The sequence below is a fragment of the Pagrus major genome, chromosome 2, assembly GCF_040436345.1.
Source record: "Pagrus major chromosome 2, Pma_NU_1.0".
NCBI classification, from domain to species: domain Eukaryota; kingdom Metazoa; phylum Chordata; class Actinopteri; order Spariformes; family Sparidae; genus Pagrus; species Pagrus major.
In genome coordinates this window covers 19,486,251-19,497,879 of record NC_133216.1, presented here as the reverse complement: position 1 = coordinate 19,497,879, position 11,629 = coordinate 19,486,251, and positions in this window count along the sequence as shown.

The window sequence follows — 11,629 nt, the reverse complement described above, 5'->3', positions numbered from 1 at the left end:
TGACTTAATCACTGACAACACTCAAAGAGAGGCAGTGTGTGTGTGTGTGTGTGTGTGTGTGTGTATGAGGGAGAAATACTGTGGAGTAGAAACGTAAAACCACAGGAGGAACCAGTCCAAATATTTAAAGTGGATTTTAAAATCAGGTTTTCCATCAGGGTGAGTGTTGATGTTTATAACCTTTGTGTGTGTGTGTGTGTGTGTGCGTGTGTGTGAGTGCGTGCGTGTGTGTGGTGTGTGTACAATGTGTACTGTCTTCATAAAACGGTTAAGATTAAGTGTACACAAGGAGTGTAGGGAGACGCTGTTTGCCTTCACATGCATGATAAAAATCAAACCAAACACACACTCACACATACACAAACACACACTGTTTTGATATGCGGTCCCCTCCCTCAGTTTGCCGCTCTTTCTTACACACACAAACACTTTTCATTCAACAGTGAGATTCCTGTTTTCTTGCCGCTCATTCAGAGAGTCCGGATAAGAATGACCTCCAAACAATGCACATGGAAGCACACACACGTCTGAGTTTCCCCCGACACTTGTGATTTGAGTTGTGCTTTGAATAGTTTCCTACGTTTATTTCACATCAAGAGGACACAGCGATCATTTTTTTACCATACTTGACTTGTGTGGTAAAAAAGTATTAAAGATAAAGCTAAAATTAAATAAAACTGGATTTTAACAGTAGCTTTTCAGAGTGGCGTGCGTGTGTTTTGTTTGGTTTTGCCTGAGCGTGTAATTTCTGTGTGTACAGTATAAGCTCATGTGGGTGTTTAGTTTTGATACCCGATGTGGGTTTACAGTCATACGTCATCCAGCATATGGTGTGTGTGAGCGTGAGTGTGTGCTGGGAAAATGCTTTATACAAATGGCTTATTCACGTTTGTCGCGGCAGTGGGCGCCCGGCGTAGCATTCTCACCATACCAAGTCCGCTCAGCCCGATTGTGGTTTGACATTTGTGTGTGTGCGTGTGTGTGTTTGTGTGTGTGTGTGTGTTTGCGTCCATGTGTCCCATCTTTGTCTCACGTCTACTAGATTTACCACAGACGCGGCTGACAGACATAATCTACATGCACACTTAATCTTTCTCCAAACACACACACACACACACACATGCGCAGACTGGAAGACAAATGGACCTTGCTGACACACAGACAGAGATGTGGACAAGCTGCTTTTCCGTTTGAATGCTCAGCCAAACCGCAAGCCACAATTACACTTGTCCCTGTCTTTTTGACTGCAGCAGAGATAGAGCGCTGTGAATTCACTGAGCTGTGGGCTGCAGGGCGATGATGTGCGACGGCGGGGATGTGACACTGAAGGGTTGTGTGTTCGTGCTTTCCTTAAAAACTCATTGTGAGTTTAAACAGTCGACAAAGGACACTTGGACGTTCAGGTGGCACAAGTGTTGCTTATTAGCACACATATTAGTAGCATCTCTGCTCATTGAAAAGCATGTTTTACAGGATAAGTTCACCCAGAAAGGAAAACGTAGTCATTATCTACTCACCTTCATGCTGATGGAAAGTCTGGTCAAGTTTTGTAGTCCACTTAACATTTCTGGAGCTTCACACCAAAACAGCATTGCAGCATTCTTCCAAACTACTGAAGTAGATGGAATCATACAGCTCATCCTGCGTAATCCAAGTTTCCCAAAGCCCGGAGATCCTAAATTGATTGCAAAAGACGTTATTTACACCATCATCGCACGGTCAGGCCAGTGCATCGTCTTCAGATGGGGTGCACGCCCCAAAATTCTATACAAATTCTATACCAATGAACAAAACCATTAATTGCAAACAAATTCCTAAGTAAAAAAACACGTCATCACTGACTGTTGACAGTGACGCATGTTTCACTTGTAAAGAAACAAAATATACGCATGGCTCAAAACCCAATCTGCACCACCAGGATGTACTACAGGATCTACTCCTTTGAACTCAGAACCACCTTCAGTTTTCATATCCAGGAGATTTATTTTAAAGCGTCATCAACAATGTTTCTCTCCCACACAGCAAGCTAGCCCGGCTAACATTAGCGCGGACTCCACTGCAGCAGCCGCAAGGTAGCAGCCTCGTGTTTAACTTTGCATGGACATTTCACATATATCAAGTGTCATTTGGAGATAAAACTCATTTTAAGGAGTGTTTCATTTCATTCCTGTTGTAGATTGTGTAATGTGATACTGAATTTAGGAAGACTAACATGTTACATAGCTGTGTTACAGACAGATGTTCTTAAGGGAAATCTCTTTGTCAGTGACTTAGTAGTTGTGGATTATGGTCATGCAGAAAAAGGCTTTAATAAGTCCTTCATAATGACTCAAAAGGCGCCAATATGCTACTAAAATGCATGCTAATAAGCAGCTTGTTACAGTATTTTGTTGTGAGTTTCTGGACTGTTCTGTTCTGTATGTTGCTTTTGGTGCTGACATATTTGGTACAAAATACAAGACTTTATTGACCAATGTGATAAAATAAAACCTCTAGCATGGCATACCGATATTCTTTCCTTTTTCCCACCTGACCATGCACGACACAGTGTGGAGGCTCTGTGGAATGTGTTACGAGGCATTTTTCACAGACATGGTTTATAGTGCTGTTGACTCCTACCGGCGTTTCCTGCAACTGATTGCAAACATCCTCACTCTTTTCACATGAGCATATCGCAGGTGCAAAGGGGTTTTGGATGAAGACATAAAATTTACTGAACTAATTGACAGAACCTGCGCCTGAAGCGGGATTGAAGAGGACCGTGAGAGCAAATAGGGTTCAATAATTCATGCTGGGATTTATAAGATACTGCCTCGCTCAGTGAACCTGGGAAAGAGTTTAGCGTCCTCTAACCCATCGTTTTTAGCATGCTTTTACCATTTAAGGTAGCTGCATAACTGTTTTCAAAAATACATAGTTTCTGATGTCCCAAAGGATGAGGAGGACGTTATGTTTTTATGATGAAGGTGCATATGTCAAGTTGTCTACGGATTTCTATAACAAATAGATCTGCTTCCCACTTATTAATAGCTAAAACCCCCACAATATGACATCTTGTTTTCACAAGATAAAAAATGAGGCCAGTGGAAAATATTTGAGTGAAATATAAGAATACACATTTATAAAAACACATCTTTACCGCTAACAGATAGAAACTATGTAAAGGCAGAGACAAATTATTTAGGGATTACTTGACCCTTCGTTTCCTTCTTTCTCTATTTTTTCTCTGTCTCAGGGAGCGTGACCCTTGACCCCCATGAGGTCGCTTGTGGCAAGTCATCATCTTGTTTTCCTGGCTGCTGTCAACAGCCTCCATGAATTTACGTTTTTCCAAATCCCTCCTTTTCCTTCCAAGAGGGGAGAAAGTTTGACGCTGTGCATTTCAGGATGTAAAGTTTTTGGTTAAAAAATTCTCAGGAGACAGTCGAAGATGGATGCGTGTGTGTGTGTGTGTTTGAGCATGTGTGTCTGTGTGTGTTGCTGTCAGTCCAGAGGGACTGCAGGCCACAGATGTAAAAGTCATTCTCTCCTCCGAACTTTCTTTAGCTTTATCGTTCTCATCCTCTTCTGCCTACATTCTTCCTTCTCTCCATTTTCCTCTCGTCGTGCTTATTCGACATGTTTCACCGCTCATATTTCCATTAACACCCCCATCTATTTGCTTATTTCTCTCTTTCCTTCACTCCTCTCGTATTATTCCCATTCTCCAGTTCTTGCTTCACTTTCTTTTTCCTTCACTCTTCCTTTTTGTCTCCCCATGGCCCTGTTTCCTCCCCCTCCATCCCCGTCTTTTCTCTTTCTTCTACGCGCTACGCTCTCCAAGGCCTAGTATAAGTGTATGTACCTGGCAGAGTGTTTTTATTGCGCTGTCAGGGGGTTGGGGACGACTAATTTCACCCATAAAAGCAGCTCAGAACAAGAAAAAGGGGGTGGCAGATGGGGATTGGGGGTAAATTTATTGGAATAGTTTGTTTTTTTAAACTGTGAACAGCTATTATTTTCCCTCTCCTCTTTCTCTTTTCTTTCCATCCTGGCAGCGGATTTTAGTTTTGGCTCAGATAGTTGTTACTGAACACACACACACACATCTACACACACAGAAACATTGACACAAGCTTTTGCGTTAATACAGTACAAATAGGTGCATTTGTACAGTTTTAGTGGAGTTGCATGCAGAGATTCAAAGACTGGGTTATGTATTAATATGCACACACACGCACACCGCACACTTTTTGAGTGTGGCAGTGGTGGCTGTGGGCTGGTATGTTTGTTTGTCTTACTGAGTGCTACCGCTACCACAGACCACAGTGCATTTAGCAAAGCTGTAGCCATTTTGTCTGACTGCAATTTGGCAGACAGCCTGCGATTCTCAACGCAAGGAGATGTATGTGTGTGTGTGTGTTTGTGTGTGTGCATATTCCATTAGCCTGGTTCCCATAACGTAGACCGACCATAGGCTATAGCTTCCAAAGGAACTCCACACCCAAACAACAAGCTGATTAAATGGAACAAGGTATTGTTAATTGTAAGAGTGTATCCGATACGCCATGTCTTGATTTATGTATGTCGGTTTAGTCCCATGAAGACTGCTACTGCTGCCGGACTCCTTTTTTGCTTTGCTCTTTTTCTGCCTATGTCAGCATACAAACTTAGACGTCAGTTTCTATTACTTTAACATTGTTTTTAGTACTGTACTGTCTGAATGAAATTACAAACCTTTTACAAACAGAAATGTATTATCCCTATATTTAGTGTAACCACGGTATTATCTGTAAAGCATCCAAAGGCACTTGCCAAAAGATGTTACTGATCCTTTTCCAAGCGGCCTGGTGAGCTAAACATTGAATATCTTGAAGGTAAAGGTCTATAAACCTGAAACTGAACTGGGGAATGAGCACTAGGAGGAATGTTCTCAACCATTAATTGACATATGTGACGAAAACGGTCAAAGTTAAAACTGTTGGTTTCTTTAAGTTGCATCTTCCATTTCTCTCTTGTCACAATGCTGTGCTTATGCCTTGCTTAGGTTTGGCACAAAAAACAGGGTAGGGTTCGGAAAAATATCATGGTTTGGCTTAAATGACCTGTTCTGGTCACCACGATCGCCGGTGGAGATGGTTCGACATCCCGTGAAAAATAGACGATTTTGGTTGCCACAAAAACCGCTGGAAACGTCCCCAGGTCTCCTTAAAAAAACACCCTTTGATGCCACAAAAATTGGTGGAAATATCCCCATGTGTCCATAAAAATATCAGTGGTGTGATTCGTTGTCCATTTGGCAGCCTTGTTGGCTGTAGTAAAACCACCTCCATCCCCTCCAGCTCCTGATGTGAAATACAGCTAATAAGCACATAATATGCCATGTTTGCTACAAATGTCAACCTGTCATCTGTGGTTTGCAGAAACGTTAACTGCTAACATTATGTCCTTGCGGCTGGGCTGGATGAAAAGTCAAGGAAAAACTCAAATGGAAGGTAGATGTGCAGCAGTATGGGGACTGTAATCACTGAAACCCATCATTTCTATAGTTCAACAAGACCTCCAAATTACAAGCAGGATGAGATAACAATAAAAGTAGCAGGGGGATGGCAGTAGCCAAGTCTGTAGGGATCCGTCCTGGGAACTAGAGCGTTGCTGGTTCAAGACCCACTCTGACCTGTCAATATGGATTGGGACCGGTAGCTGGAGAGAAATCAAACTTTATTTTGTGTTGTGAAACCTGCTATAAAGACTTTGTAGTTGCCATTTCCATTCAGTTGATCTGTACTTGATGGAGGATTTGCAAGCGTGTGGTGCTCGCCTGTTCCTCCTGTCTCTTCTGAAGTGTGCCAGATGCGTGTGGACTTTGGGCTTCCATGATTCCCGCAAGCAGAGGCGATGGGATCCATTTAGATTAGAAGTCGGAAAAATTACCAACTTGGAGATACTGACATCTGGCTTGCAGTGGATGGCAGCATCAAAAATGACTTGGTTAGGGTTGGGGACAGATCAGTGCTTGGGTTAAAATAACTTCATGTTGAGAGAAAAGTGTGGTTTGGGTGAAAATGACTGCTTGGTTAAAGTAAGGGGACATTCGTCATCGTGATTAAACTAATAACTACTTGGTTTTGTGGTTTGAAACCAATGTTGACTTTTCAGTAGAAAGCAGGAATCAAACTGCAGTCTACTGTGTTAAAGTCTGACATTTTGTTGAGCCATCCAACCACACAGCCATCCTCCCTCTGTGGACTTGGCTTTATAACAAAGTCACACTGTCTCTGCCCAAAGAGTCACCATTTATATGGACGCAACAGGGCCTTGTCACTTTGACATAACCATGTGTCTTTTCGGGGCGTTTGTGATGCGACTGATTCTGTTGTTTTTCTTGGGAGGACAGTCTCCTAAAATCCTGTTGTTCACATATGAGTTGTGTTTTTCTTTTGGGACGATAAATTCTCCCATAGCATGGAGGAGTTTTGGAGGAAATGCTCCAATTACAACAGCACCGCTGCCTCCCCTCCAATGAGACGCTTTCGCTGTTGGAAACATATTGGTCCAACGAGCCGGAGAGTCTGGGAGAATTCTTTCCAAAGATTTCAAATTTTGCCGTCACCTAATTTTAATGTATTATTAAAGCACTAAAATATTTATGACACACTGGTGGTTTGTTGTTTTGTTGTCTAAAGAATCCGTTTATCCAAAACGTTAAAATATGTTCCAGCATTTGCATCAGGAATGCAAATGCCATCCAACCATTATATTCCTTTCATAGGGTGTTTATATTTACCTGAAGGCCTGTTGTTTGAAGAAACACAGCTCGGTGTGCTGCCTAGAATTGGTAACCATAAAAATCCATGATGAAGTGATTAGTGCGAGGGGGAAAGAGAGCCGTAGATGCCAGTGTTGTGGTGTTAGTTCTCTGCCCACTCGGTTGTAAAGCCACCCAGTGAGTGCACGCAGTATGAGTGTGTGTTTGGGTGGGCAGGGGTTGGATTAGGTGAAATAATTTTTTTGTTTCTAGGTGTATAAACATGCACACATGCACTTACTTTAGTGTGAGAGAATTCTGTCCTCTTGTTTTACTTATTAGTCAACAGCTCAATTACTTTATAACGCTGTGGATTATGGGAACAACGTTACATAACCAAATCACTTTTCAGACTCTTGTGGACTCAGGAGGACCAGTTCCCAGCACACTTGGGGATTCCCTTTGTGCTCATAGTGAAGTGACAGAACAGTAAGTGACGTTTTTCAGCTCTTTCAGTAACTTTTTTATCTTGTTCTCACTCGCAGATTTTAAGGAACAGGCACCACCTTTGTCTGCGTCTGGAGTCTCTCTTAGAACACAGTAACATTTTCTGTACTCGCACAGAAATTCTTTGAAAGATGGAAAGTAAAGCTTTATTTTATCCTACGGCAAATTACTTTGAAGCCTGCAAGGGCTAAGCCTACAGCCTACGTTTCTCTGTTTCTGAATCTCTGTGTGTGTGTGTGTGTGTGTGTGTGTGTGGGTGGGTGTGGTTGGGGGTGGGGGTGAAAGAGGATATCTTTTTGCTGTGTAGAGGTTTCAGGAAATGCCGCTATAGGAGCCTGATGTAGCTGTAGGGTCGTACTTAGTCTACACACACACACACACACACACACACACACACACACACACACACACACACACACACACACACACACACACAAACAGTTTGACAGGCCAGTGTTTTATGGTCACCAGTTGGCTCAACTTCTTTTTCCTTTACATGTGCCACTTGTGTATGTGTGTATGGCATTTCTTACTTTTTCCTTTACATGGGTCTGCATGTGTGTGTGTGTGTGTGTGTGTGTGTGTGTTTGCGTGTGCATGTATGCCCCTATGAGGTCATTAGGAGCAATTAGCTGTGGCCCTGCAGAGCTAGTTAGGGGCCTGCTGATGGATTGGAAACATCCAGGCAAACACACTTCTTCACACTTCTTCAGTTACATCCTCCTCTCCTCTCCTCTCCTCTCCTCTCCTCTCCTCTCCTCTCCTCTCCTCTCCTCTCCTCTCCTCTCTATGCCAATCACTGGCTGTGCTCTCAGACAAGTTTGTGTGTGTGCCTAGTTTTTGTATGTCTCTGTATGGCTGTTGGCGTGTGTGTGTATGTGTGTGTGTGCGTGTGTGCGTTTTCGTGTGGTTGTAAGTGGATTTGATTTCAAAGGTATGTCTTAGGCCCATTTGAATCATTAAGTGTGATTAGTGGAGAGGGAAGGAGGCCTCCTACCTTCGCTTTACCCACAGAGAGAAAATGTACTACCAGCTGAGCCTGGGCCAAAAAATGGAAACAACTCCCTCTCTTTCTCTCTGGCTTTCTGTCTCTTGTTTCTTTCTTCCTCTCCTTTGCTCGTTCACATTTTTTACCCATCTTTTTTTCTCACTTTCTCCTTGTTCAGACACGAGGAATTTGCCTGTCTAAACTTAAATTTCTTTGAATTTGCTCTTAAGTTTGTGAAACCACACTGAAATGTGTGAGAGTATACAGCAAGAATTTGACTAAGGGTCGTAAAGGCTGTACGCCAAGGCTAACAGTAATCCCTGGGCTCTCAGACCCCCGATCACATGAGAAACACAGACATATGTCAAAACCACTGTGCAATGTGTTCAACTATATTCAAGAACAATATTACAGAAAGGCTATAGAAAGTTGACAGTGCTGTAAATCTGTATTTTAACTTATACTGGTGCCATACCATTATCACCATTGAGTAATTAAACAAAAGGGACAAAAGTAAACCTGATATAACTGAAGAAAATACTAAAGAAACAAATTAAAAACAGAAAACTCAGGAGAAATAGCAATCAACTGCTGCAAATCTTCCTTACATTATCAGTGTTTGTTGAAGTTTTTTTGCCAACCGGTGGCAAAATCACAGACTTTGAATGAATGGAAGGCTGATAACTTATGTGAGAAAAACAGCGTTTTCAAAGTAAGCCCAACCCAATCCCCAGAATAAATGTTAGCTAAGTAAGTTTCTGCTAAAAATGTCGTTTCGGTTACCACAAAAGAAGCTGGTAATGTCCCCACAGAGTCGAATGCGGACGCCCACTTAGCAGCCTTGTGCCTTGTAATAACGCCACCACCATCCCCTTGACCCCTTGATGTTAAAGTCAGCTAACAAGCATATACTGTGAATGTGATATTCTATGTTCAGTACAAATGTAAATCCTGTGTATCTGTGGTTTACTGAAACGCCAACTGCTAACATTATATTTGTCCGACTGGGCTGAGTAAGCCATACTAGAGCGGAGAGGACATTATTGTGGTCTGTGTTTTTGTCTTGTGGCTCTTCTTCACTGTCTCTATAACCATTCCAGTTTTCATCAGTGTGTGTGGGCTTTAATGTTATCTGGTATCTAAAGTGTGTTTGTGTGCAGCTTAAAAATGACATAATGATTCCAGCATCAGCAACCAGGATACAAAATATCTCAAGTCCAGGAGACTCACTAAACTGAGGTAGTTTCCTCGACTATGTTTGTGTAAACTATTACACAACACCCAAAAAAATGATGGTGTCCAAGATGGCAAATAAATCAAGTGGGAGAAACACATGTATTTATGTGTGTATTATATTTTATATTACATGTCTGATACACTATGAAGTGTCTGCAAACAGTGCATAGAAGTAGCTTCTTCTCAATTATTAACCTTTGTCTAAATGTTCTCCTGTTTTCCCTCTAAAGTCTTTCCACTACTGACAATCTTAAGCTTACTTGTTTTATATCCACCCGTGATGGATGGGAGGATTTTTTTTAACAATATAGTAGTAATGTTGCATGTATTTGTTGCTCCCCCTGAGTTGTACTGACTTTCTCCTTTCAGTCTCACCTCAGTACGCTGCCATAAATCTACAGGCTGGGAAGCCGTCCAGCTGGCTCTGCCGTCTTCTCTAGATGGGATGGGTTATTTGTCTCATAATGACCCTCTGAGACTTTCCTCTCTGCATCTCTCTTCATCTTTGTCTCTTTGTCAGTCACTCGGACTTGCTCACTGATAAACACGTGTCCTCTTCTTTGTCTTTACGCCTCATTTTTCAGTAACAGCACATCTGCAGCTGCATGTATGCATTCAGCATTACAAGGTGCACATCAACACATTTGAACTCAGAGATGCAGACACAAACTCCATACCAAACACTGCCAGCTCTCTACTAGGAGAGCAATTACATCCAACAATGTCGAAAGGGGGAAAAAATAACAATGAACAGACAGTAAACATCTGTCTGTTTGTACAGACTGTATGAGTACACGTAGTGTAAGTTGTGTCAGGTTCATGTGGGTTTCTTGTTCTCACCTTAGGAGCCAAAGGCAGCATTACAAGGCCCCTCAAACCCTGCAGGGTCTTTGGCTACGTGTCCGCATCTCCCCATCTCTTGTTTTTCACTCCCATTTATTCAAGACTCTTTAACTCCCTTGTTTCTGTGTCTGGAGTTGATTCCAACTGTTGTAATTCTTGTTTTATGTGTGTTGTCGCTGTTCTTGCTTTTCTTCTTGCATCTGTGGCCTTAGAAAAGGTGGACTCAAAACAAAATGTTCATTGTGGGGGGCCAAGCACTGACTGTTTGTTGGCTCTTTTTCTTTCTTTCTTTCTTTCTTTCTTTCTTTCTTTCTTTCTTTCTTTCTTTCTTTCTTTCTTTCTTTCTTTCTTTCACATGTTAATGTATCAATGGAGTCGTATGCTTTTAGTTCCTGTGGTCAAAATTTGTCTTGTAAATGGTCAGTTTCAGCCAGTTCATTTGGCTGCATTAACACTGCAACACGTTCTCATTGGAGGTTGTTGGTATTTGACAACCTGTGAATGAGACTAAGCTGTTGCATTGAAGATTGTCTCTTTTGGATGCATTTTCTGTGGCTTATCTAAAATGTGTTTTGCCATGAAGTACAAATTCAATACAGTCGTAATGAAACTTAAAAAAATCAAAATGAGATGTTTTTCTGTTTAGCTTTCTGTGATCATAATTAAACCTAAATAGTCCCCACCACCACCACCACCACCGCCAATGACTTAGGTGCAGTAAGTTGAGACAGGATGTGATCATTGCAGTGGAATCTGAGTTCTACTCTTTTGGTCTAAATTTGGATCTGTTTTCACAGAAGCTGGGGTTCGGGTTAGGTAAGTTGTAAGTTATGTGTTCTTGCATGAAATATATTTCTTGACAGGATACGCTCCCATTTCCTCAAAACGTGCTTCCTAGAAGGAGACCTTGAAGTCCAGGAGACATCTATTTCTGTGACGATAACAAAGCAAAGTAGCTTGTGCCCTAATGCACTAACTGTTTTTAGTCCTTTTCTTCCTCTTCGTCTTCCCCCTCTTTTGTCAGACTCGGCCTTTTCCCCTTCCTACATGTTGTTTCACTGCCTGGTGTTTGCTTTAGCTAAAAGTCATTGCTTCTCAGCACTTATCCCACACCGCAAGTAATAGTTGTTTTAAGATGTTATCTGGGTGCACTTAGGCCTGCGTGTTTCTGCAGCAAGGATGTGTACGCATGTATGTTTTTCAGCCGTGGAAGTGTGTGTGTTTATGTGTCAACAGCCACAGAATTGTACTCCCAAATTAGTCTGTGGTTTGTCTCAGCTTCGGAAAATAGATTTCTTAAGCAGTTGAAAGATGTGGTGGAATGGTGA